Source organism: Scyliorhinus torazame, chromosome 8 (genome assembly GCF_047496885.1).
Source record: "Scyliorhinus torazame isolate Kashiwa2021f chromosome 8, sScyTor2.1, whole genome shotgun sequence".
Taxonomy (NCBI): Eukaryota; Metazoa; Chordata; class Chondrichthyes; order Carcharhiniformes; family Scyliorhinidae; genus Scyliorhinus; species Scyliorhinus torazame.
Window position 1 is genome coordinate 90,123,829 of NC_092714.1, and position 27,365 is coordinate 90,151,193.

General features: G+C 48.3%; 1 protein-coding gene and 1 long non-coding RNA gene across 4 annotated transcripts in view; one reads left to right on the plus strand and one right to left on the minus strand.

Annotated features, from left to right (window-relative positions):
• LOC140427995 (limbic system-associated membrane protein-like) overlaps window positions 1–27,365 on the minus strand; it is a 1,212,363-nt gene that overhangs the window by 1,050,529 nt on the left and 134,469 nt on the right. The gene's annotated exons all lie outside the window — the stretch shown is intronic.
• LOC140428756 (uncharacterized) lies at window positions 1,002–3,294 on the plus strand. The gene is made up of 2 exons (XR_011948857.1): window positions 1,002–1,180; window positions 2,805–3,294. It is a non-coding gene; the product is annotated as an uncharacterized lncRNA (long non-coding RNA).

Genomic DNA, 27,365 nt, shown 5'->3' on the forward strand with positions numbered 1-27,365 from the left:
CCATGGAGGTGGCATGCAGAGTGAACGGGGTGAGATGTTGGGGTGCAAGTGGGAGTGCTAGAAGGTCTAAAAATGAAACAAAACAACTGGACAACAGCTCCTATGGCTGCCTCCAATTGGCATCCGAAGGCAGCAGGACCTAATGCACCCAATCCCCCGAAGCAAAGATTGCTCCATTTTGGGTAGCTTCTCCTGAAGTCGCTGAATTGAGTTGGGAATTTCCCAACTTGAGTTCACCACTTTATGAGATTCTTGGAGAATGTCACAGAAACTCTCCTTGACAGACAATACATTAGAAGTGTTTTGGAAGAAATGAAAGAAGGCTTGGGGTGAGGGTATTTCTCCCATGGAAGAAATGTGCACACAGCCGGCTGAAGTTGATGGCTGAGGTGGTGGCCTTATTTAGTGGCTCAAAAGCTGGATCAACTCCACCACAGCCATTTTTGGAAAAACGATTGGGTTTTGCATGCTAGTCGTGCTGTTAACTGTCCATCCCCAGTCCACTGGCTTCCATTCCTTGAAAGGCAAAGAGTCCACCTCCAAGAGCTGTGAGCCAATGAGATGACCGGCAGCTCTTTAACCTCAGCAGGGTCAGTGGGAGTGGTGGCCAGTGCTGGTATTGTAGTCTGCCCAGATCAGCAATCATGGAGCAAGTGCCCCAAAATAAGGGACTGGATTCTCCACAGCCCCGTGCCAAAATCGCATTTAGGACAGGGGCGGAGAATTGAAGTTCCCGACCAAACCAGGACCTGCGCCGTTCCGGCGATTATCCGGGCCCCAGAGAATCGCTCGTCCGCATATTACACCGCGTGGCTGGGGGGGGGGGACATTGACAGAGACCCTCCCAGCGATACTCCGCTCCCGACCGGCCAAGTTCCTGATGGCGTGGAACTAATGTGGTATGGCCGGTCAGGACTCAATCCACGGCTGCCCTGGTGGGTGGCGGGGGGAATCGAGCACCAGGGGGGCCTTAGGGGTGGCCGGGGCAGCGATTAGGCCGATCCAAAGCAGCGGGTGCGTGGCCAATCAAGAGGGCCTAGATTGTGCGTGTTGGTCCACGGTCTCAGTCCACCAGCGGCCATGCCGTTTGCATGCGCAGACTCGGAACCGGAAGTGTGGGGGCCTGTATCCGTGGCCAAAGCTCTGTGAGGCTCCCTAGGTGCCCGCTATCCCCCTGCAGGTAAGTGAATTGTCTTTTATTTTCTGCAGGAAACTGGGGAGAGAAACGCCAGCGTTTTTACGCCGGCATCGGGACATGGCCCCATTTTGGGAGAATCCAGCCCAGGGTATGTGAGGATTAGGCTCACTGTGGCCAGTGAAACAGAACCTAGTGAGAGAAGGGGGAAGGTAGCTCATTCAGTGGGGCAAACAAGTGCTGGTGTGGGCCCTCCATGGGTCAGAAGGCACCCCATCAGGATGGACACTCCATCCCGAGCTTGCAGGTAGGCCAGCAGCATTTTCTGGATAGCGTACACACACCCACCCTGCCATCACATGTAGAATACTAAGGATGCGGAGGATGAGGCCCTTAAATTTTGGGACTTAAAATTCTGCCCAGGCTTCAGAGAAGGTTGCCCAATACGTTAACGCTGTGCTCACCACACAGAAAACAAAGGAACAAGAAGTCTGTCAAGGTAACATCAACCAGTATTTCACTATATTAAATCGATGGGCAAAGTATTTAATATCACAAAGAGAATCCTCAAAATAAGTCACCATGATGACCTCAGAAACCATCTCACTTTTTTCAAAGCTTCCTAATCAGGCACCATGGCAGCTTTATCTCTGCCATTTAAAACTGAAATCATTGTCACGTTTGGATTTGGAAACATAAACCCACACAGGGCGACACGGGGGCACAGTAGTTAGCACTGTTGCCTCACAGCCCCAGGGACCTGGGTTCAATTCCAGCCTCGGGTAATTGTCTGTGTGGAGTTTGCACTTTCACCCCGTGTGTGGGAGGGTTTCCTTAGGTGGTCCGGTTTCCTCCCACAGTCCAAAGATGTGCAGACTAGGTGGATTGGCCATGGTAAATTGCCCCTTAGTGTCTAAAAGGTTATGTAGGGTACTGGGTCACGTGGGTAGGGTGGATGGAAGCATGGGCTTAAATCGGGTGCACTTTCCAAAGGCTGGTGGCAGACCCGATGGGCTGAATGGCCTCTTGCACTGTAGGGATTCTATGATTCTATCGCAAGCTTATAATAAAATATGATACTATGATTATTGCCCATTTACTAATAAAAGTACTTACATCTGGTGGACATTTCACTGTATTTTCAAAATCTCAGAATAACCTATTTGCATACAGGGCAAGGTGACACATAATAGGACAAATTGGAGTCAAAGGAGAAACCTTTAGTTTTAAAGCCTCATATTTATATTGTATGGATATATTGGGGACAAAAGTATGCTGTTGGTGTAGTCCAGGGTGAAGTTTGAGATATCTCCAAAGCTGCAGTCTCCTTTGCCTCCTTTTCCAGTCATTCTTTCTACCTTTATTCACTTGCATACATTCTACCGTACAATCATGACAAGCCTATGTAACATTTGTATGAGAACACATCAGATTGGCAGAATATATATTGCATATCACAATTAGGAATCCAGCAACATTAAATCCAGTTCCTCTCCCAACCATTGTTCATCAATTGAGGCACACCACCAACATTAGAGAACCAAAAATCTATTCCTTTGTTGTATTTTCCCTCAGCCATGGAGAGGGACCTTATTGCAATTTAAAATAAGTCAAAAAATTACATGATCAACCAATAAAGAGGCACAAAACTATTGTCCCCCTATTTTAGATTGGTGGAAGGAAGTACAAGGACCAAGGCAAGGACAGAAATAGCAGGGCGAGTGAAAACATCGGCAAAAGTGCAGAAGCAGAGAAATATCAACGTGCGGCAGAGAAATATCTACAAAGAAACAGAGCAATAGAAACATCAGCAAACAAAGATAGAATTGTCAGCACTGAGAAAGAAATGTCATCCCAGAAAAGCAGGGACAGAAACAATGGCAGAATAAATGTCACCATAAAGAAAGAGAAATATCAAAATAGAAATGGACAGAGAACATTTTCCAGAAAGAGAGAGAATGCCAGCAACGAAAATTGTGAATGCATGACTACTTAATGTGCTGCTGTCAGATTATCCTCTCCAATCAAAAGTCATAGCCAAGCCCAACCCTGTCTCTAAGCGATGTTCTCATGCACTTCTGGCAGGTGTTCCTGAATGCTGATTGTCATGTCGCTATATTGATATAAAAGACAACAATGCTCGTAAGGAATTGTGCAAATATATCGTGGGTTCATTTATTTGAGCTCAGTACTTGAGAACATTTACACAAAGGTAGAAAGCTTGCAAACATCAGCAGCCGAGCTGCACGGCTGTGTGCTCTGCTCAAAATAATAATAATAATTTTTATTAGTGTCACAAGTAGGCCGACATTAACGCTGTCATGAAGTTACTGTGAAAATCCCTTTAATCGCCACACTATGGCGCCCGTTTGCATACACTGAGGGAGAATTCAGAATGTCCAATTCATCGAATAAGCATATCTTTCAGGACTTGTGGGAGGAAAGTGGATCACCTGGAGGAAACCCATACAGACATGGGGAGAACGTGCAAACTCCACACAGACAGTGATCCAGTGGGAATCGAACCCAGGTCGCTGGCGCTGTGAAGCAACAGCCTAACCAATGTGCTACCGTGCTGCCCTAAAAGCAAAAGTTAAACTAAGACTGGATTGTTTGATGCATTTCACTTCTGGTCAACTATCTTAGCACAGACGAGGCCTCCAATTTAGGAATGAAGGCTAGCAAATATTTAAAATTTTAGAGTATATATTGGCGGCACAGTGGTTAGCACAGCTCCCTCATAGCACCAGGGATCTGGGTTCAATTGCTGTCTCTGATGCTGTGTTAATGTTCTGCAATGAAACTTGCAGTGTGTTCTCCAGGGCACAAGCATGGGCAAAATTTATGATGGCCCTGAGCTGTCCAAATATCAGGGTCTGCCTTTTGACCTGCCAGGATGGGTCTAATGGGATGCAAAGCACTATGTTTGGTACAGGAATGGTTGCAGGAGTTTCCAGAAAGAGGATGTCCTCGAGTCATACAACACAAAAAAGACCCTTCAGCCCATTGAGTCTGCGCCAGTCAAAAACAACCACCTAACTATTCTAATCCCATTTCCCAGTGCTTGGACCATAGCCTTGTATGCCTTAGGATCGCAAGTGCACATCTAAATATCTCCTTCGAGTTCCTCTGAAGATTTAGCCTGGGGCCACAAGAGGCCCACTTTCCATGTGCCACAAGAGGATGCACAGCTACAGACTTGCCAATGGAGAAGCTGTGTACTAACAGGGCGAGACATCGACATCGGGTCCTCTTTTTTGCATTGCTTCTAGCCAGCAGTGTCAGCTGAAAATGAGAAGAAAGCACGCACACAAAAGTGGAAAGCAGCTTTTTTCACCCACAGATGAGATGCATCCCATCAACCTGTTGGATACACTGTTCAACCAAAATTAGTATAAAAACAGTTGTCAAAAAACAGCTGCCAGCCAGTAGTATTTTCACATGAGTTTCGTGCACCATACTTTAGGAAGGGCCTGAAAGTTTTGGTAAGGATACAGAAGAAATTCATAAGAATGTTTCCAACGATGAGGGATTACAGTGGCATGGCTACCCTGTAGAAGATGGGATTGAGAGTAGAGAAGTCTGAGAGGAGTTTTGATTGTGGTGTTTAAAATAATGAAGGGCTTAGATAAAACAAATAAGGAGAAGCTCTTTCCAATTGCAGAAGGTTTGATAGCAAGACTAATTTAAGATGATTGGCAAAAGAACCAGAGGCACCATGAGGAAAACCCTTTTATGCAACGAGTGGTTAGAATTTAGAATACATGCTTGATCGGGTGGTGGATTGAGGTTCAACATTAGTTTTTAACCTGGATAAATACTTAGAGGGAAAAAATGCAGTTTGTGGGGAAAAAAACAGGGAATAGGATTAACTAGATTACTCTTAGAAAGAGCAGGTGCTGAACAGACTGCTTCAATGCTGTTTTTGATTCTATGAACCAGCTCGTCAGTTGTACCAGCATGGTCAGCACAACCAAAGCGACAAACAATTAAACTTCTACCAGTAAGTTAACCAACTGCTAACTGGTCAATAGGTAGTATTTACTGCACTCACTCCAGTTCAGGCCAAACTTCCATAAATTTATTCTTAAAAGTTAATGACTGGAATATAAATTGTTGTTAGAACTAGAAAATTGGAAGATACAGTATAATATTCAGTCCACATTCATGTTCACATTATCAGCCTTACAGGAGACCACAATTTAATTGTATCCAGTCTCTCCTCCCAGCTATTCTTATCTTGCCCTCCATTAGAGATGTCAGCCTCACACTGGATTGCTTCTATCTACGTTTGCTTGATCTACATTTCACTTTAATTCAACCATTTGGGATTTCACCTCGTCACAGTTACTTCAGCTATTCAGTATTTCCCAGTCTGTTCTGGTGACTGACCCTTGCAGTTTGCTCCTTCCATTGCTTCAGACGACAGTGATGTTTTGAGACAGAAGACTTTCTGCAGTGAACTCATGTTTCAGCAATATCAGGGGTATTTTTCAATCGTAGACGCACCTTAAGTTTAAAATGACATCATGCCGACTGCATAACAAATTACCTGATTAAGCTTTTCCTTTTAAATGCTGACTGATCTGCTGTGCATTCTGAACATATTGTTTATTTTATGTTTGAGGTAGTCAGGTATTGATAGCTGATCTTTCAAAATGGCAGCCTCAAGTGAGAAAAATCTGTCATTTTAATTAACAGTGAGATACGAATTCACTGGCCTTCATGTATGGTAGCTAATAAATAAAATTGTATTTATAGTTTCTATGAATAACACTCAGGAAATTTTGAAATACTTTAATGATGTCAGTGCACGTAATACCAATTTCAAGTCCTGAAACCATCCCAAACCACAGAAATATACATGGGCGTGCACATGTAAGCCTGATCTTTCAAATCAAAAAGGTGTCCTGACCATTCAGGGGTCTACCTGAAGTTGACAAGGCCAGAAATTATTGCTCATCCCCAATTCCTTTTGAGAAGGTGGTGGTGCGCTGTCGTCTTTTAACCGTTGCAATCCATGTGGCACAGAGACACACACGCTACTATTAAGGAGTCAGCAACAGGATTTCAAACCAGTGGCAGTGAAGTAACAGTGATATATTTCCATGTCAGGATGGTGTATGACTCGGAGGAGAACTTGCAGGCAGGGGAGTTTGTAAGGAAAGTTCATGACTGGTTACAAGTTCAGAAAAGTGATGGTTACGCGGAAACTGGATAAATGTGCTACTTGCTTATTGTATCAATACTCGTAAATTTCAGTCATACTGCTGAATTGAATAGGATAATTTAAATTGAATAGACTTGTTAATTGCAGCATACTGGTTGATATCAGCGGGGGACGATCAAAATCAAACTGGTAATCACAGTGGAACAGGACAAAGTCTTTGGGCGAGATGGAATGGCCGCGTTGCGCCGGCGCGAATCCGCGCGAGGTGGTTAGATCGCGGGGGGGGGGGGGGGGTGCGAAATCGGGATCTGCGCCACGCACCGATTGGTTTCCAATATAACTGGTCCACTCCCATTGGTGAAATCCGGATCCGGCTGCGATGTGGTGACAAACCAATAATCACTAATTAAGGCCAATCTCCATCTCATTAATGGGAACCCCCAGCGAGCAGTCGAGGAGGAGGAGGATCATGCGGCCTTGCCTCATAATTGCCCTTGAGAAGGTGATGGTGAGCTGCCCGTGTTGTCGGAACACCCACAGTGCTGTTGGGAAGGGTGTTCCAGGATTTTTCCCCAGGGATACTGAAGGAACAGCGATATTGTTCCAAGTCAGAATAGTATGTGACTGGGAGTAGAACTTTCAGGTGGTTGGATTCCCATGTATCTGCTGCCCTTGACCTTCTAGCTCACATCTGGAATTCAACTATTTTGTGCATGTTTGGACCTAAGCTGTAATGAGGACTAGAGCTGGGTGGTCCTCGGGGAACTCAAACCTCATATCAGTGAACAGGTTATTGATGAACAGGCGCCACTTGATAGCACCCTCTGTTACTTTGCTGATGATTGAGAACAGACTGGTGATATGTTAATTGACCTGTTAGATCTATCCTGTTTTTTGTGGACCATCTTGCCAATTTCCATATATTGGATAAATACTAAAACAAACTTGGCTGGGTGCGCAGCCAGTTCTGGAGCACAAGTCTTCAGCACTATAGTCAGGATTTTGACAGTCGCCACAGCATTCGCCGTATCCAGTGTGTTCAGGTGATATCACTTTTAGCAAATTGCATTGGCTGAAACTGGCATCTGTGATGATTGGGTTCCGAGGATTAAGATAATTATTCTGAATATAATCTGAAATTAAAATAGCAAGGAATTCTAGTACTCGACCCTCGCGCGAGTTATATATTCACAGTCTTCTTTAAGTTCTGGTGCTGGATTTTCCTTGACTGTACCAACTTTATTACAGGAATGGGTAATTTCCTGAAGGATGGAGGGTGTTTTACATGTTCCTTCGACTACTGTAGCACTGTTCCATTTACCCAGGCAATAGCAATGGCCGCCGTCTATGTATTCATAATCTCACCCATATTTAACCAGGAATATGGGTCCAAGTCATTATGAAAGCAGGGTGATATTTGAAAGTCACACCCTCTGATGCTGAAACAGGCCCAAATTATATCTCACGTCATTAGGTCACAATAGTCTGAATCATTGTATTTTCACCCATACCGTTGAAAACCATGACTATAATTTACGTACTGAGGTGATAGCATCTATCATAAATATATAAGCAGGGAGTAGATGTAGGGCTGAAATGTAATCTTGCAGTTACTATTAAATTGTTGAACTGCAGAAATTACAATCACTCCGAGAGTGAAGCTTTATCATTTGCTATGATATCTTTAACTTGCTTTACTAACAGCACTGCTATTTTATAAGTGAAATATTGCAGATTAAATCTTGGTGATCATTGCACAAACTTAATCTTTCACCGAGAATGTCACCACACATTCGGGGGAGGCACAGTGGCACAATGGTTAGCACTGTTGCCTCAAAACTCCAGGCACCCTGGTTCAATTCCGGGCTCAAGCGACTGTGGAGTTTGGACTTCCTCCCCGTGTCTGCATGGGTTTCCTCCGGGTGCTCCAGCTTCCTCCCACAGTCCAAAGATGTGCAGGTTAGATGGATTGGCCATGCTAAATTGCCCCTTAGTGTCCAAAAGGTTCGGTGGTGTTCCTGGGTTCCGGAGATGGGATGGAGGCGTGAGCTGAAGTAAGGTGCTCTTTCCAAGGTCTGGTGCAGACATAATGGGCCGAATGGTCTCCTTCTTCATGGTCAGGATTCGATGATTGGGATTTTATGAGTGGGATACCCTGGCAAACACCATGGGAAAATTTCTAAATGTAATTTTGGGTGCTTTTGGCAGGGTGACTCTGGACGACTGGGTTGGCGAGATCGTGAACTGTATTCAATGGCACCCACAAGCTTCTCGCCATTACTGGCAGTTTCGCTGTCTGATTCCCAGATTCGCACCTCAGCGCCTCGCCACTCTCAAGAGGGTGTTGCTTAGAAACTCTCCATCACCACTCACTCCCAGTCAATACACAAGTATGGCAGCACACAAACTTGGTCCTCGCTTTGGGGATGCCAAACTGGCTAGGCTTCTCAACACTGTGGATATGAGGCAGGACATCCTGATGCGCCGAGGAGGTCATACGACCAGCAGTAGGGACAGCAATGCCACCTGGGAGGTAGTGGCAGTGGCTGCCTGTTCGGGCAGCATGACCAGAAGGATCGGCGTCCAATGTCAGAAGAAAACCAATGACCTCCACTCGGCCGAATGGTAACTTAACAACTTTCCCCTGGCATCAGTTCCACCTGCCACCCCTCAAATTTCCAAACTCTTCCCCCGCCCAAAGATCACTGGTTGACATTTTTCACACTCCCCACATCTGAGGCGGGATTCTCCCGAATCGGCAAGATGACCCAACACCGGTATAAAAAACAGCACGGATCACTCTGGTGTCGGGCTGACCGGAAGTTGTGGAATTCTCCGCACTTCCGGGGCTAGGCCGACACCGGAAGGGTTGGCACCGTGCCAGCCAGCGCCGAAGGGACTGCACGGGTTAGCGCATGCGCAGAACCGGCGGCGTGGTTCAGCGCATGCACAGACTGGCCGGCGTACTCTGGCATATGCGCAGGGGGTGTCTTCTCCGCGCCAGAAGGAAAAAGTGCCCCCGTGGTACAAGCCCGTCCGCAGATTGGTGGGCCCCGATCGTGGGCCAGACCACCGTGGGGGCATCCCTGGGGTCGGATCCCCCCGTGGAGAATCCTGCCCCTGATCTTTGTGCTTGTCCGTCAGAATCCACTAGCACCCACCAGCACAGCTCTTTCATGTCCATGTGCAGTGCCTGTCATGTTCTTTGGCTATGGCCGGTAGGAATGATGCACAACAGAAAATCTGGTTCTTGACCAGTTAAAGTAATATATTATAAAACAAATGTGTGGTAAAGATAACGATAATAAATATATTACAAACTACTAATACTAATAAATTAAACCTTGTTTTGTTATTTAGAAAGCAGCATTTATATTGCACATATTTAAGAAGTATAAAGGATATTTGGGATTAAGTGCACTGAAAATCTCATGGTAGAATTTCCTTTTGAGTTCTATTCCAACAGTCAACAGAATTGCAGCAGAGAGCATAATGAGAGTTAAACGACTCTCACAACATACAAAATGGTTTAGTGCAGAATTAGTTTTTTTTTTTAATTCATTCACGGAATGTGGTATTTTATAAAAAGCACAGGCCCCAACATTCTGGTTGGGGTGCTCTATCAGCTAAAAAGAGAGAGCCAGAAATCCCCAAGTGTAACAAAAATTAATTATTCATCCCTAATTACACCGGAGGTTATGAACCACTTCCTTGAACCGTTGCATTTTTATAGGTACTCCCACAGTGCTGTTCGGCAGGGAGTTCCATGATTTTGACCCAGTAATACAACGGAATATTGATAGATTTCTAAGTCAGGATGGTGCGTGACTTGGAGGAGGTGTTGGAGGTGATGTCCACATGTCATTGCTGTCTTTGTCCTTCTAGGTGGCAGAATTCATGTGTTTAGGTGTTGAGGTCAAAGACGGCTTGATGAGTTGCTCCAGTTGATGGCAGTTTCCCAAAAGGTGAAAACCAGTCTTGGTAGGAATGCCATGGATAGGCTTGAAACACAAAAGAGGTTTCAATAAGCAGAGGCAGAGGAACAAATTCTCTTCATAGGCAGTTTCAGATTGGCATCCACAGAGGCCTGGTGCAGTGTAGCCACAACCCCCTTATCTGAGGAATGCTGCATGATACAGGAAACAATATATTCAGAAATGGAAACAAAAGCAAATGCTAGATTCATAGAAATATACTGTCAAAACCAGTGTTACCATCGAAATAAGGACTGTAAATTATTGTACTGTTCTTGTTCAAAGTAACAGTCATCTCACTAGGATTTGTCAGATTACTTTGGAATGGCCATGCTCATGAAATAAGGATTGCATTGCATCCTTGGTAGCCTCTGACTGTATTTTATGAAAAGCACAGGCCACAACATTTTTAGCTCGATCAGCTAAAAAGAGAGATCCAGAAATCCCCAATTGTAACAAAAATAAACAAAAAGCAGAAAATACTGGAAAATCTCAGCAGGTCTGACAGCATCTACGGGGAGAAAAGGGAGCTAACGTTTTGAGCACTAGCTTTGACAAAGAATCATCCAGACTCGAAATGTTAGCTCCCTTTTCTCCCCACAGATACTGTCAGACCTGCTGAGATTGTGCAGCATTTTCTGTTTTTGTTTCAGATTCCAGCATCCGCAGTAATTTGCTTTTATTTTCATGTCAAAAGTAACATCTGTGAGTTGGGCTGCAGCAACATGCCAAGCCTCCTTCAAAAGCAACCACTAAACTTGTGCTTTACCACTGAAAAGGACAAGGGCAGTGAATGCATGGGAATACTACCACATGCAAGATCCACTCCAAGCTCCTGACATGGAACGATAACACCATTCCATCGCTGATTAAAATCCTGGAACTTGCTTCGATCAGCACTGGGTGTATCTACACGACATGTACTGTAGCTTTTCAAGAATAGACATCTCACCATCACTAACCGGAGGGCAATTAGGGATTAGTAATAAATGCTGGCCTCTCCAGCGATGCTTACAGGCCATGAGTGAAATAACATATTGTAAGGAGCTGTTGAGCTTTGATGCAGCTTTCTCAGTGCAATCAGATTGAAGATCACTTCGAATGCCTTGGTGGGTGACTGCACACAGGCCAAAATCAGAGAGAGAATCATCACACCCCATCTCCTGTGCTGCTGGTTTCACAGCAGCATTAGCGAAGGTCTGAGAATCTGTAGCTCACAAACTGTAGCTTGCGACTCAACTTTTGTGTATTTCTTTCTTGGCATGTGGGCGTAGGATACGAGTTGTTGCTGTTGAGGAGGTGGTGTTAGGCCTTCTTTTTGAGCCACTGCAGTCTGTGCAGGAGAAACTAAAATAACTATTGGCACAGGATTTTTTTATTTGAAATCACTTGCATGGTAAAACATGTAGGGTGGAATTTAGTCCCATTGCCCTCGGCAGATTTGGAGTTCAGGGCATTTAATTGGGTGGGAGGGTGGTGGGCCACAATTAAGTATGAGGTGAGAAGGCTCCTGGCTAGCCTTTTCCCGCCACAATTGAGGCCCTTAAATGGGCAATTAATTTGGTGAGCTTGCAGTGCCTGATTGTAGGATCCAGCCTCAGATAGGGAGTTGGTGGGTGGCAGAACGTTGCTGAGAACCAGTTGAGTTCATAGTCCCAGTTTGGAAGTGTTTCAGTTCTGCCATTAGCCTGTGAGCAGGATGCTCTTGAGTTTGAAAATCACAGTCATTTAAACAGCCAGAGCCTGGTCATAAGATGGAATTCCCTTGTCTTTCAAGAGTTGGGAATTTGCAAAGAATGTCCATCACCGCCTGTCTTCAATTGGACTCCGATCAATTAGTTACAGAGCAGTTTTGAGAGCAACCTTGGACTAATATGCCACCTCAATTGTTCCAGTTAAAGGAATTTGCCTGGAGGTGAGGAGATTCCTCAAGATAAAAACAGGCTTTAAATTAAGAAAGGTGAAGGGAGAGTAATATGCAGACCATCAGGAAGTGTGTGAATATACATAATGTTCAGTCAAACTCAGAATCAAATCATAGAATTAGTATGGTGCAGGAGGAGGCCATTCAGCCCAGCGAGTCTGCACCAACCATCAGAAAGAGCATCCTACCTAGACCCATGTCCCCACTCTTTCCCCGTAACCCTAACCTTTTGGACACTAAGGGGCAATTTAACATGGCCAATCCACCTAACCTGCACATCACTGGATGCAGGGCAAGATATTCTGGCCTCCCTATGGTGCATTTCTCAGCAGCGGGAAATGGCCCACTGATGGCTGATGGCAGGATCTTCTCATCCCGCCACTGTCAATGGAATTTCCCACTGAATCCACTCTATGCCACCGGGAAACTCACAGCGGGAGTGTTCTGTCGGCAGGACCGGAAGGTCCTGTCAGCATGAACAGCCAGAAGATCTTGCCCGCAATGTTTCTTTGGAGTTGCAGTATTCTTTCAAACAATCCTTTTACATTTATTTGGCAACAAAAAATGAGATTAATACAATCAGAAACCAGGAAGAAAATGAATACCTCCAGAATATAAAATTATGGTTGAAAGAAAGCAAAGAAGAGAAACGGAAGGTGTCACAAAGGAGTAGAGAGCGCCATAGAAATCTAAGTGAAATTCTGCATTAAGTCAATATAAATTATTACTTTTGCTAACTTGAAATTAGTCAGGGAATCAAAAAAAATTCCAAATTTACAAAGCATTTTGCTACATCTGTGAGGCGAAAAATATTGGCTTTTAAACTATGTTGGGAGTGGGAAAGGTTAAGTAGGTGAATAAATCTGATAAGAGTTTAAATAACAAAGATTACCTTACCATGAACAAGCCTCTCAGAGAGCAATCTCCTACAGATCTGATGCAATCTTCAGCAAGATTTAAAGAGATTAATCAGTACAATCCAAAAATAGATTTTCCAAAGGCATGTTCCATAGAATCCATAGAATCTCAACAGTGCAGAAGCTCATTCAGCCCGTCAGGTCTACACTGACCATCCGAAAGAGCACTTTACCTAGACCCACTCTCCCACCCTATCCCTGTAACACCGCATATTGATCATGACCAATCCACCAAATCTGCATATCTTTAAACACTCAGGGGTAATTTAGCATGGCCAATACACCTAATGTGTATTCGTTTGGGGGACCCGATGGCACAGTGGTTATCACTGCTGTCTCACAGCTCCAGAGACCCGGGTTAAATTCCGGCCTTGGGTTACTGTCTGTGTGGGGTTTGCACTTTCTCCCTATGTCTGCGTGGGTTTCCTTTGGTTATTCCGATTTCCTCCCACAGCCCAAAGATGTGCAGGTTAGGTGGATTGGCCATGCTAAATTGCCCATAGTGTCCAGCGATGTGTAAATTAGGTTAAGGGGTTATTGGGATAAGGTGGGGAAGTGGACCAAGATAGGGTGCTCTTTCAGAGGATTGGTGCAGACTTGATGGGCCAAAAGGTCTCCTTCTGCACTGTAGGGATTCTGGGATTCTCTGACGTTTGGACTGTTGATTTTCTTTTTAAATCAGGCATTATTGACACATTAAAACAGATCAAAAATATTGCTGCAGTTGAAAATTTGAAATAAAAGCAGAAAATGTTGGAAACACTCAGCAAATCAAACAGTTGGCTTACTTGCCTGAACATGAGTACAGTCCATTGTTTTTGATCCAGCTACATCTATTTGCTCTAACATGACGTTTATATGAATCATGTAAGATGCCGAACTATGCGTCCAAGACAGTGGAGTCCAAGTTGGAAGGATCAGATTAATCTTTACAGTGTTCTAGTGAGAACATGTCTCAAGCGCCATATCTAGGTTTAGATAATGAGACATATGGGACATATTCAAGCACTGGAGGCACTGCAGTGATGAACCACAAAATGGATCCAAAACATCAGAAGAATGAGTTTCACTTTATTTCAAGGAATTTTCTTGTAAGAAAGCCTCAAAGGCATTTAAGATAGTAAATTGTATGAAATGGTAAATCTGAAATATTACTTTAACATTAACTCCAGGTCTAACAGTAGGAGAAAGGGGCATGAATTCCATCAGTGACAATAAAGACCTTGGAATCATTTAAGAAACAGCTGTGGACTGTGATGGCAGTTTCTGGATGTTTCAATGGGTATCAGAAGAATGGCCTTCTTCATTCAACCCATCTTCTAACCTTGTGATGATGCACCTTTGAGAAAAGGTAATATGATTCATGACATTTTCTTCTCAAAACGGAAAATAAAAGAACATGCTTAAATGTCAATAAAATACATCATATTTTCAGTGACACTACCATGCACCGCATTGATGATGAAGTGGGAGTTTTACCCATTGACCTTTTCCCCACACATCCCTTCATGCTATCCCTCACGTCACAGCACCAACGTCAAAGCATTTAGTCTTGTGTTTTAAATGATCGGGTACTCAGTGCAGAATTTTCTCTTTTTAAAAAAAACTATGGGTGGAATTTTCCACTTCCTGCACAGAATGCTGGCTGAGACAAGAAAATTGACGTGCAGCTGATTTTCCTCAGGAGATAATAAAGCACTCTGAACAGAAAAACGGCACGATCCAATGGCCACGTTGCGCCTGAAAACCCTCCGGGGCTCTCCCATAGTGCGTTCGGGATGGGGGAGTGGAGAAAGACGGCGGGGATCGTTTCTGGGGCCTCAGAGATCGGGACACAATTTTTAAATGGCTACAATGGGGAGTTCTGGCGAGCGGAGCTCCCCACTGTACAAAACAGAGCTATGTGCAGCCTCAGCTGTGCTTTCCCTGTTCAGGCCTCTTATTCAACGCACAGCTAAACGTGCGCACTCGAAGGACTTTGCTCCCTTTTGGGAGAATCATGCCCAAAATGTGCAAGTGTGGCCCACGCTGTCACGCTAGCAGGGCAGGACTGGAAAAAGCCAACAATGAGGAAACCTGAGATTGGAGTACCCTGACCTCTGAGAGAAAACACATCAGCCCTTCCACATGGAGGCCCTGCCCCCACAGACACAGGGACCATGCCCCCTCCACAGACATGGGGAACCCACACCCCCACATGCACAAGGGGAACCCCGCCCCCCTCCCCAACACATATGCGGAATTCCTCCCAACTGAGAAGGGGAATGCCCACCCCATGGAGGTCTCCAGAGGGATCCCACCCGTTGGCAATGTCCCTTAGCACTGCCTTAATACTACACTGAAATGGCAGCTGAATATATGTGCTCAAATCCCAGAATAGTGCAATCTGCTGTACAGCATTCTGACCTTTCTGTTCCCCATTAATTCCGTTCCATCTGATTCTGCTTGGTCCTAACAACTGAAACACAACTAGGACAGAGGGATATTCTTAGCACCCTGCATTGCAAAGTTGTCTGCTCGTAGTCTAGCATAAAAGTGGAAATATGGTAGAAACATTTACAGAAGCACTTCGGGCAAAGAGGTGAGTCATGTGACACCTACACAACTTCATCCGATGCATAGTATTTACAACATCCGACACAAACAAATAGAAAGAGATTCTACGGGTTACGCATAGAGTGCCTGTTACTTCCTTGCAGCAATATTCATGGAGTCCTGGAAAATGGACACTTTCCTATTAAAAACAAAATGGAAAATGGGCAATATGCTTTGAAACAAATGGAGTTAAGAGGGAAGGTTGTCTTTCTTCTTCTCTGCCAATATAGATGCAGCCGCACAAGGCTGGTCATCACATTAAACTGCAAAAGATCTTTCAGAACATTTCATTGGAAAGATATTCAAATACAACATAAGTCTCTTGTGGATTTAATTGCTACCATTACCCAAGGGCAGGATTGTCTGGCTCCCCACTTCGCCCGTTTTCCAGCTGCTGAGGTGGTTCACTATCAACTGGCGGCAAGATCTTCTGGTCCCTCCAATATCAGTGACATTTTGTGTTGTTCACCAGCCGTGTCTACAGAATGGGTGTGAGCAGAAACATGTCCTATCACAAGGAAATGCAAACAGATGGAACCCACACACTATTGTGTATCAATGCTCAAGTCATCAAGAACCATTTGTGTAGACAATGAAAAAGCAGATTCTAGAGTCACCTGACATAAATAGGGTTGTGAGAGAGAACATTTATGAACACACATTTTTGAGTAGCCTCGGCAGGTAGCGAGAGACAAGCAAAAGAAGCACCCTGCCTAAAGTTCTCCAGCAGGTAGAGAAGTTACTTTTTCCTACTGATTTGAAGAACAAAGCCAGATCTTCACTGCAGGAATTGGACTGCACCCCAACAGGAGTGATACTAGAAACCTGCTGTTGCAAGCAGTAAGGCATTGCAAATCTGTCACCAGAAACCACCAACCTCCATTTCTTCAGTAAAATAAAAGGGAATCATCAGGCCTCCAATGTTTCAAGCTTCCATCTCGTGAGACTCAAGTGTAACAGTGTATTTTTGGACTTTTTAAGAACTAAGCACATGCTACCTCTTTGTAATCTCCTTTTCTTGGGTGCATGTGTGAATGGGTATAGTTGTGAATACATTTAGGTGTTGAGAAATAAACATTTATCGCCTTCCTTAAACTTCCGATAAAATTTGTCCTTTTCTCCGTTTTTGAGAGTCACAGTAGAAGGGTTAAAAATAACCTCTCTCTTTAACTGCGGTCCATTGAGGTGGAAAAGGAAGATGGAGAGAAGACAAGCACCTATCATCTTCCCCCTGTTCATAACGTCCCTCTACCAGCATATCATTTAAAAGATCAGTTGGAAATACATCAAGAGTTTTCATTTCCTTTGTGCAGTGTACAACAAAATCAGAAATTTACTTCAACATAATATATTCATGATTTCACTGTGCATAATTCACATTCACTATTGATGGTTAGGTACAGCATTTGTACAGGGACTTCAGTCATCCTGCTATGACATCTCAACCACCTTGTACTGATGGGTTCAAAATCCTCCCGTTCTGTCAATGCAGACTTGCCACTCACCGGTTTTGGTTTGGTTTTGGTCTTGGCAACCTGTTTTTTCACTCAGTTGTCTGGACCATTTTAAAAGTAAAAACAGCTACCAGAAGCATGGATTTAAAAAAAACACTTTTCTAAGTGGACTTTGATCATCAGCGAAAATACCACCAAAAGTCGGGTTACTGTTCAACCATTTAACTGTACTGTTTCCATCCTCCTCGACAAAAGATAACTGACTTACTCAAACTATGCTATTGGTACTCAAACAAAGCTTAGCACTAATCATTGCAATACATAATTTGCAGTATGATGTCAAAGTGCCTTTTTTGAAATAGAAAAGGAATATTCCGAGTAAGTAATTATGAAGCATTGAGAAATATGGATACTACTTCATTGGGCTAATAAAGAAACACAACTCCGTCCTCTCCTTCCACACTTGTCCAGCTTCATGCCTGGCTGGTTTTTCCGATGTGGCATCACAGTGGCAGGTGCTCTGACAAGATGTCACAGCCCATGTAATCAACAACTACTGCCATCCCTGTTTAACTTCAGCTGCATTGAAAACCTGTCGACTCTCATACAATACCTATTGTGCCTCCTGATATTATTACACATCGCGTCCAGCGCCAGATGTCTACCAAATGTCAAAGTAAGTTAATGTCACAGAATGAGAGACATTTCAGCTTGCATTATGTTTTTCGCCTTTCCTTCTCCAAAAAAAATGACTGTCTTGAAAGAATTCATTTCCTTGTACTGCCTGGAAAGGGTTTTTCCACTCTACGAATACTATATTGGCCAGAAACAAATGGAATTGTCTCAAACAAGTGGCTAAAAATCCTAGTCTTCACAGAAGTATCTACAAATAAAAAAATTGAAATTATATATGCTGCGATTTAACCAAAAAACAAGTGTCCGTTCTGGGGGAGATTAGGGTTGTTGGGATCGATTAAATCTCATTAAGTGTTTTCATACATTTAATTACTTAAATTACAGTCATTGTCATTATGCAGTCTAACATAGTAGCCATTTTAAGCACAGCTAGTTGCCACAACCCACACTGAGATGAATGATCAGTTTATCTATTTATTTTGAGAGCAATGACTGTTTACCCCTTTACAACTGAATCGATGTAGTCTTTGAATCCTGGATATGATATCACCCGATTGAATGCTCAGCCTTCATGGAGTATCTTTCCACTGCTGGCCTCACACTCCCAAGTCTCAGACTGTTATGACGACAGTTATCGTCAGCATGATGAATGCAATAGACAGCACAATGTGCCAATCATTTGTATGTTCTAATTGTCTAAGCCTCTTTCCGGATAATAGTGTAAGTCAGCAGCAACTGTTTCATCCAAATATAATGTAAGTACTCAGTATGAAGCTTTCACAGGGTACAGAATGACTCGTTGCTGTACCTTTAATCTCTAAATTATTTCCCTTTTTCACTACATAATCATGGCCTAGTCCTGGATTTCAGACACGGATTAAAGGAGGCCTTCCATTGCACGTGTAGAAGCTTCAAGAAATGAAGAATGGTTTGGACACGTGTCTTATACGTTACAAATTTAACTCACACAAGAACATTGATTTCGCTGGTGAAAGGTCAGAAAAGTAAACTACCTTCTCCCTTCTCAGCATGATCCTGACATATAGTGTCCAAAGTAATACTGCCAACTACAAGAAGCCCAGAAATGATAGGAATCAATAGTCGGGATTAAGAGTTTTATCAGATGCAGATCGCCTCTTGACCATTGCAGTGCCATTGTATCATACTTGGTGGTCAGCAATTCTAACTTTCAAAATACTATTCTAGATTGCAATTGGAAAATACAAGAGGATAAATTCACTAATCGCACACTACCATTTGGGTGCTTCAACCAAAAGAAGCACAGAGCATTGAATCAATGCAACAGTATTTAGAACATAGAACATAGAACATTACAGCGCAGTACAGGCCCTTCAGCCCTCGATGTTGCGCCGACCTGTGAAACCACTCTAAAGCCCATTTACACTATTCCCTTATCGTCCATATGTCTATCCAATGACCATTTGAATACCCTTAGTGTTGGCGAGTCCACTACTGTTGCTGGCAGGGCATTTCACACCCTTACTACACTCTGAGCTAAGAACCTACCTCTGACGTCTATCTCCCCTCAATTTAAAGCTATGTCCCCTCGTGCTAGACATCACCATTCGAGGAAAAAGGCTCTCACTGTCCACCCTGTCCAATCCTCTGATCATCTTGTATGCCTCAATTAAGTCACCTCTTAACCTTCTTCTCTCTAACGAAAACAGCCTAAAGTCCCTCAGCCTTTCCTCATAAGATCTTCCCTCCATAACAGGCAACATTCTGGTAAATCTCCTCTGCACCCTTTCCAATACTTCCACATCCTTACTATAATGCGGTGACCAGAATTGCACGCAATACTCTAAATGCGGCCGCATCAGAGTTTTGTACAGCTGCAACATGACCTCGTGGCTCCGAAACTCAATCCCTCTACCAATAAAAGCTAACACACCGTACGCCTTCTTAACAACCCTCTCAACCTGAGAGGCAACTTTCAGGGATCTATGTACATGGACACCGAGATCTCTCTGCTCATCCACACTGCTAAGAATCTTACCATTAACCCAGTACTCTGTCTTCCTGTTATTCCTTCCAAAATGAATCACCTCACACTTTTCTGCATTAAACTCCATTTGCCACTTCTCAGCCCAGCGGTGCAGCTTATCTATGTCCCTCTGTAACTTGTAACATCCTTCCGCACTGTCCACAACTCCACCGACTTTAGTGTCATCTGCAAATGTACTCACCCATCCTTCTACGCCCTCCTCCAGGTCATTTATAAAAATGACAAACAGCAGTGGCCCCAAAACAGATCCTTGTGGTATACCACTAGTAACTGGACTCCAGTCTGAACACTTCCCATCAACCACCACCCTTTGTCTTCTTCCATCTAGTCAATTTCTGATCCAAACTGCTAAATCTCCCTGAATCCCATGCTTCCATATTTTCTGCAGTAGCCTACCGTGGGAAACCATGTTGACTATGTCTAATCAAATTATTCCTTTCCAGATGATTATACACCCTATCTCTTATAAACCTTTCCAAGATTTTTCCCACAACAGAAGTAAGGCTCACTGGTCTATAGTTACCGGAGTTGTCTCTACTCCCCTTCTTGATCAAGGGGACAAATTTTGCTATCCTCCAGTCTTCTGGCACTATTCCTGTCGACAAAGATGACTTAAAGATCAAAGCCAAAGGCTCAGCAATCTCCTCCCTAGCTTCCCAAAGAATCCTAGGATAAATCCCATCCGGCCCAGGGGACTTATCTATTTTCACCCTTTCCAGAATTGTTAACACCTCCTCCTTATGAACCCCAAGCCCTTCTAGTCTAGTAGCCTGAATCTCAGTATTCTCCTCGACAACATTGTCTTTTTCCTGTGTGAATACTAACGAAAAATATTCATTTAGCACCTCTCCTATCTCCTCGGACTCCAAGCACAACTTCCCACTACTGTCCTAGACTGGCCCTACTCTTACCCTAGTCATTCTTTTATTCCTGACATATCTATAGAAAGCTTTAGGGTTATCCTTGATCCTACCTGTCAAAGACTTCTCATGTCCCCTATTGGCTCTTCTTAGCTCTCTCTTTAGGTCCTTCCTAGCTAACTTGTAACTCTTGAGCGCCCTTACTGAACCTTCATGTCTCATCTTTACATAAGCCTCTTTCTTCCTCTTGACAAGTGTTTTGACTGCCGGAGTAAACCACAGTTCCCTTGCTCGACCACTTCCTCCCTGCCTGACAGGCACATACTTATCAAGGACACCCAGTAGCTGTTCCTTGAACAAGCTCCACCTTTCCATTGTGCCCATCCCCTGCAGTTTTCCTCTCCATCCGATGCATCCTAAGTCTTGCCTCATCGCATCATAATTGCCTTTCCCCCAGATATACCTTTTGCCCTGCGGTATATACCTATCCCTTTCCATCGCTAAAGTAAACGTAACCGAATTGTGGTCACTATCACCAAAGTGCTCACCTACCTCCAAATTTAACACCTGTCCTGGTTCATTACCCAGTACCAAATCCAATATGGCCTCGCCTCTCGTTGGCCTCTCTACATACTGTGTCAGGAAACCCTCCTGCACACATTGGACAAAAACGGACCCATCTAAAGTACTCGAACTGTAGCGTTTCCAGTCAATATTTGGAAAGTTAAAGTCCCCCATAACAACTACCCTGTTGCTTTCGCTCCTATCCAGAATCATCTTTGCAATCTTTTCCTCTACATCTCTGGAACTTTTCGGAGGCCTATAGAAAACCCCTAATTTGTAGCCCCATGCTCTTTTCAATGGAGTATCATCAGGCAATTATATGTCATATGCAAAAAGAAATCATGCAGTTAGGGAACACTTCTACAAACAAAGTGTAGTAGAAATTTAGAGCTCTGGGGCGAAAATCTCCATTATCGGCGGAAAGTCCGCCGATCGGCACAAAAAACGGCGCAAATCCCACTTGCGTCACGTCATAAAAATGGGACGATAGTCTCCGGCCCGTAATGGGCTAGCAGCGACGTAACGGGATCCGCGCTTGCGCAGTGGTTCACGCCGTGCAGCGTCATATGCGCTGCACGGCATGACGGCTCATAAGGCCGCGCAGCTCCCCCCCAACCGACCGGAACACCCGACCGCAACACCCGACTGGATGGCTGGCCGTCGCTCAGCCCCGAGGTTCGAGTCACGCGATGTGGAGGCGCTCCTGGACGCGGTGGAGCAGAGGAGGGACGCCCTGTATCCCGGGCACGGCCGCAGAGTTGCCCCACACCACAGCCGGCGTCTGTGGAGGGAAGTGGCAGAGGCCGTCACCGCTGTGGCCCTGACACCACGGACAGGCACCCAGTGCCACAAGAAGGTGAACGACCTCGTCAGAGCAGGCAGGGTGAGCCTCCCCCATATCCCCGCTCCCCCATATCCCCCCTCCCCCATATCCCCCCTCCCCCATATCCCCCCTATCCCATCTCCCGCATATCCCCCCTCCCCCATATACCCCCTCCCCCATATCCCCCCTCCCCCATATCCCCCCTCCCCCATATACCCCCTCCCCCATATACCCCCTCCCCCATATACCCCCTCCCCCATATACCCCCTCCCCCATATACCCCCTCCCCCATATACCCCCTCCCCCATAACCCCCCTCCCCCATATCCCCCTCCCCCATATCCCCCCTCCCCCATATCCCCCCTCCCCCATACCCCCCCTCCCCCATATCCCCCATATCCCCCATATCCCCCCTCCCCCATATCCCCAAGTGAATCCAGCCCTAACCTTAACCTCTGCAATGCACGCGCAACCGATGGCGTGCATTCATATACCTGCCTAACACTGTTGCCTTTTACCCCTGCCACCACCGCCCGCCCCCCCCCCCCCACAGGAGAAGCGCGCACACAACAATAGGGAGCATGTGAGGACTGGAGGAGGGCCCGCTGATGAGAGGCCACTGACCGTACACGAGGAAAGGGCCCTGGAACTGGCTGGCGGACCTGAGGACCGGGAGGTTGCTGATGCAGAGGTCGGGGGCCCACCAGCAAGTGAGCCACCGACAGCCCGTCCCCATATCCCCCCTCCCCCGTATCACCTGATCACTGCCTGATGTCTAACCATGCATGCTTCATTGTGTATCGCAGGACCAAACGTCCAGGCACCCATCCCCGCAGATGCACACCGCCCGCAGGATGCCCCTCGGAGACCACAGGAGACGGAGAGACCCGGACTCTCCAGCATGCGACGCCCGCAGGATGCCCCTCGGAGGCCACGGGAGACGGAGAGACCCGGACCCTCCAGCATGCGACGCCCGCAGGATGCCCCTCGCACACCACGGGAGACGGAGAGACCCGCACCCTCCAGCATGCGACGCCCGCAGGATGCCCCTTGGAGACCACGGGAGACGGAGAGACCCGCACCCTCCAGCATGCGACGCCCGCAGGATGCCCCTCGGAGACCACGGGAGACGGAGAGACCCGGACCCTCCAGCATGCGACGCCCGCAGGATGCCCCTCGCACACCACGGGAGACGGAGAGACCCGCACCCTCCAGCATGCGACGCCCGCAGGATGCCCCTCGCACACCACGGGAGACGGAGAGATCCGGACCCTCCAGCATGCGACGCACGCAGGATGCCCCTCGCACACCACGGGAGACGGAGAGACCCGGACCCTCCAGCATGCGACGCCCGCAGGATGTCCCTCGCACACCACGGGAGACGGAGAGACCCGGACCCTCCAGCATGCGACGCCCGCAGGATGCCCCTCGCACACCACGGGAGACGGAGAGACCTGGAGCAACAGGGAGACGACACCCCCATCACGTGCGGGAGCGACCACCCAGCGATGAGGGGGGCAGCCACAGGCCCCGTCACATCCGAGCCAGGACATCACTACCCAGGACACCACTACCCAGGACACCACTATCCAGGACACCCCTACCCGGGACAGCACTACCCAGGACACCCCTACCCGGGACAGCACTACCCGGGACAGCACTACCCAGGACACCCCTACCCGGGAAGACGAAATACCGGACAGTGACTCAGAGTGGATGGGTGGAGACGAACCCCCACCCCAAAGTGCCATGGACTCAGAGTGGGACGAAGAGCACGACACAACGCCACTGCTGTCACCAACACCCTCCACCATCGCAGAAACACTCACCACGGTTGGGCACTTTAGTGATGAGGCGTCTGGTACACTCACTGGTGCGCACAACACAGCCGTCCCGGTACAGCAGGTGGAGGTAGGAGAAGCAGAGGAGCCGGGCGGTCGGAGGGCAGCCCAGCCCAAACGAACATCTGCCGCCCAGATGGATCCCGGGTTCCTGCAGTTACCACACCCACACATAGATCCGATGCAACCACCGATCCGGAGACGAGCGAAGAGGGTGACGGGCGGCTTGCGGCGGCTGCGGTCACAGGTGGAGGAGTCCAACCGCGTCCAGGAGCTGGGAGTGGTCCCGGTCATGCGTGCCACCCAGGCTGGCACCGCACGGGTGGCGTCCGCGGTGGAGGCAATGGTTGCGACGGTGTCAGACATGGGGAACGGTTTGCGAGGCCTGGGGCCTTCCGTGCAGGCGGCGTCTGTGGGCCAGGAAATGGCTGCCCTCTCACAGGAGGCCATGAGCCAGTGCCAGCGCCAGATGGCAGAGGCGCTCAACGCCATAGCCCAGTCTCAGCAGGCCATGGCCCAGTCTCTGCAGGCCATGGCCCAGTCTCTGCAGGACATGGCCCAGTCTCAGCAGGCCTTCGCTGAGGGCATCGGCGCCAGTGGCCATGTGCGAGCCGGCGTTGCACTGTCACAGACAGGGTTTGCCAACACCCTGGGCTCCATGGCTGCAAACCTGCAGACCCCTGTCGATACCAGCACGGGCCTCCAGGACTGGCAGCGCCAGATGTCGGGAGGGCGTCGGATGGCCAGTCCGTTCGCATCCCCCACCCATGTAGAGGCCTGGGGGCCATCGGGCACCCCGAGGGAGAGGAGGTGGTGTGGTCCGTCCTGGCTCCCTCTGTAGGGGAGGTCCCGGTACACCGCGACACCTCGGACTCCCCCCTTCCGTCCCAGGTTCATCGGGTGGGCAACGGGCACGACAGGCTGGCAGCTCGCCATCCCAGTCGCCCGGGCCGCAGCCTGGCCCATCTAGGCCAGGACGCCCCAGGAAACGGCCGCCAAAGGGATCCAGTGTCAGAGGGCAGGAATCACAGGAGTCCACCTCCAGTTCTGCTGTACCGTCTGGGGAACCACGTAGACGTAGTCAAAGGGCCCGTAAGGCCAAACAATTAGACACTGAGTAAGTTGGCACGGGTGCAGGGCACAGATGAGTTTTAGGGGCTAGGGCACGTGCATGAACTCCTTTGGTTATTAAAGTCAATGTTACACCTACCGAAGCTGCCTTTGTGCTCTGTCCAAAGTGTGCGGGCGTGTCATGTATGTTGAGCGCAAGTGTGTGTGTGAGGGGTGGTCTTACCTCAGCCCCAGGTGAGTCTGCCCCCTTCCCCCTGGGCCGCCATCAACATCCCCCGGGCAGAGGACGGGACCGTGCGCTGCAGTGTCACAGCCGCATGCAGGGATGGTCCGGGTGGATGGTGGTACTGTGGCCATGGGTCAGACATAGCCCAACGATGTAGAGCCAGGAGCTCATCGCAGGGCGGGTTGTCATCATCCTCCATGGCCTGCAATAGACACGCGTCCACCCGCAACTGTGTGAGCCCGGCCCGTTGTGCCGCCGGTGGATCGACAATGGGGGGGGGGGGGGGTGGTGTGCATGCGGGTGGGGTGGGTGGGGTTGGGGAGGGGGGTGAGGGTGCTGGGTGGGTGGATGGGTGGGGGTGTGGGTGGTCGGCTGTTGCCATGGTGTGCGGTCTGTGGCCATACTACCCGATTCCCACGCCCATCTAGTCAGTGAAGCGGGCGTCTATCAGTCTGTCCCGTGCCCGCTGGGCCAGCCGGTAACGGTGGACAGCCACCCGCCTGTGTCTACCCCGTCTGCCCTGACCATTGCCCCCATCCCCCTCATCTGGGGAGGACTGTGCCTCTTCCTGCTGCTCCTCCACTCCGCCCTCCTCTGCCTGCGGCACATCGCCCCTCTGCTGGGCTATGTTGTGCAGGACGCAGCACACCACAATGATGCGGCCGACCCTATCTGACCGATACTGGAGGGCGCCCCCAGAGAGGTCCAGGCACCTGAAACGCATCTTCAGCACGCCAAAGCACCTCTCCATCACTCCCCTTGTCGCTACATGGGCATCATTGTAGCGGTTCTCCGCCTCATTGCGTGGCCTCCGTATAGGCGTCATCAGCCACGATCGCAATGGGTAGCCCCTGTCGCCCAGCAACCAGCCCCTCAGGCGGGGATGGCGTCCCTCGTACATGCCGGGGATGGATGACCGCGACAACACGAATGAGTCGTGTACACTGCCTGGGTGACGGGCGCAGACGTGCAGGATCATCATGCGGTGGTCGCAGACCACCTGTACGTTCATCGAGTAGGTCCCCTTCCTATTAGTGAACACGGCCCTGTTATCTGCAGGTGGCCGGACGGCGACGTGCATCCCATCGATCGCGCCCTGGACCATGGGGAACCCGGCCACGGCAGAGAAGCCCACGGCCCGGGCATCTTGGCTGGCCCGGTCCACGGGGAAGCGGATGTAGCGGTGCGCCATGGCATAAAGGGCATCTGTCACTGCCCGGATGCACCGGTGCACCGATGTCTGCGATATGCCGGACAGGTCCCCACTCGGTGCCTGGAATGACCCCGTTGCATAAAAGTTCAGGGCCACCGTAACTTTGACGGACACGGGGAGAGGGTGTCCCCCGCCAGTGCCACGCGGTGACATGTGTGCCAGCAGGTGGCAGATGTGTGCCACGGTTTCCCGGCTCATCCGGAGTCTCCTCCTGCATTCCCGGTCCGTGAGGTCCTGGTATGACTGCCGGGGCCGGTACACACGGGGTACCCTCGGGTGCCTCCGTTGCCGTGGGGCCGCGACGTCCTCCTCCCCCTCCTCGTCCTGTCGGTCAGGTGTCCCTCCAGCCTGGGCGGCTGCCGCCTGCCCCTTTGCGGCAGCCTGCGCCGCCTCTCTGGCACGCTCCTCCTCCTCCTCCTCCTCATCCAGGGCAACATAGACATGAGCGGCTGCCACCACGGCGGCCAACATCGCTGGATGATCTGAAAACATGACGGCCTGGTGGGGGGGAGGGGAACAACGACATGTCATCATTGCCCATATCCCCTCCTCCCCCCAGCCAGGTGGCATGGACCGCATGGGTCCAACTGTTGGAGGCTGGCACCTGGCCAGGTGGACCAACTCATTTGCTCTCCCATCACCCTCCTCGGCACGGACTCCCTCCCCAACCTCCACCCCAGCACGGACCCCCTCCAAACCCCAACCTCCACCCCGGCACGGACCCCCTCCCCAACCTCCACACCGGCACGGACCCCCTCCAACCCCCAACCTCCACCCCGGCACGGACCCCCTCCAACCCCCAACCTCCACCCCGGCACGGACCCCCTCCAACCCCCAACCTCCACCCCAGCACGGACCCCCTCCAACCTCCAACCTCCACCCCAGCACGGACCCCCTCCCCAACCTCCACCCCAGCACGGACCCCCTCCCCAACCTC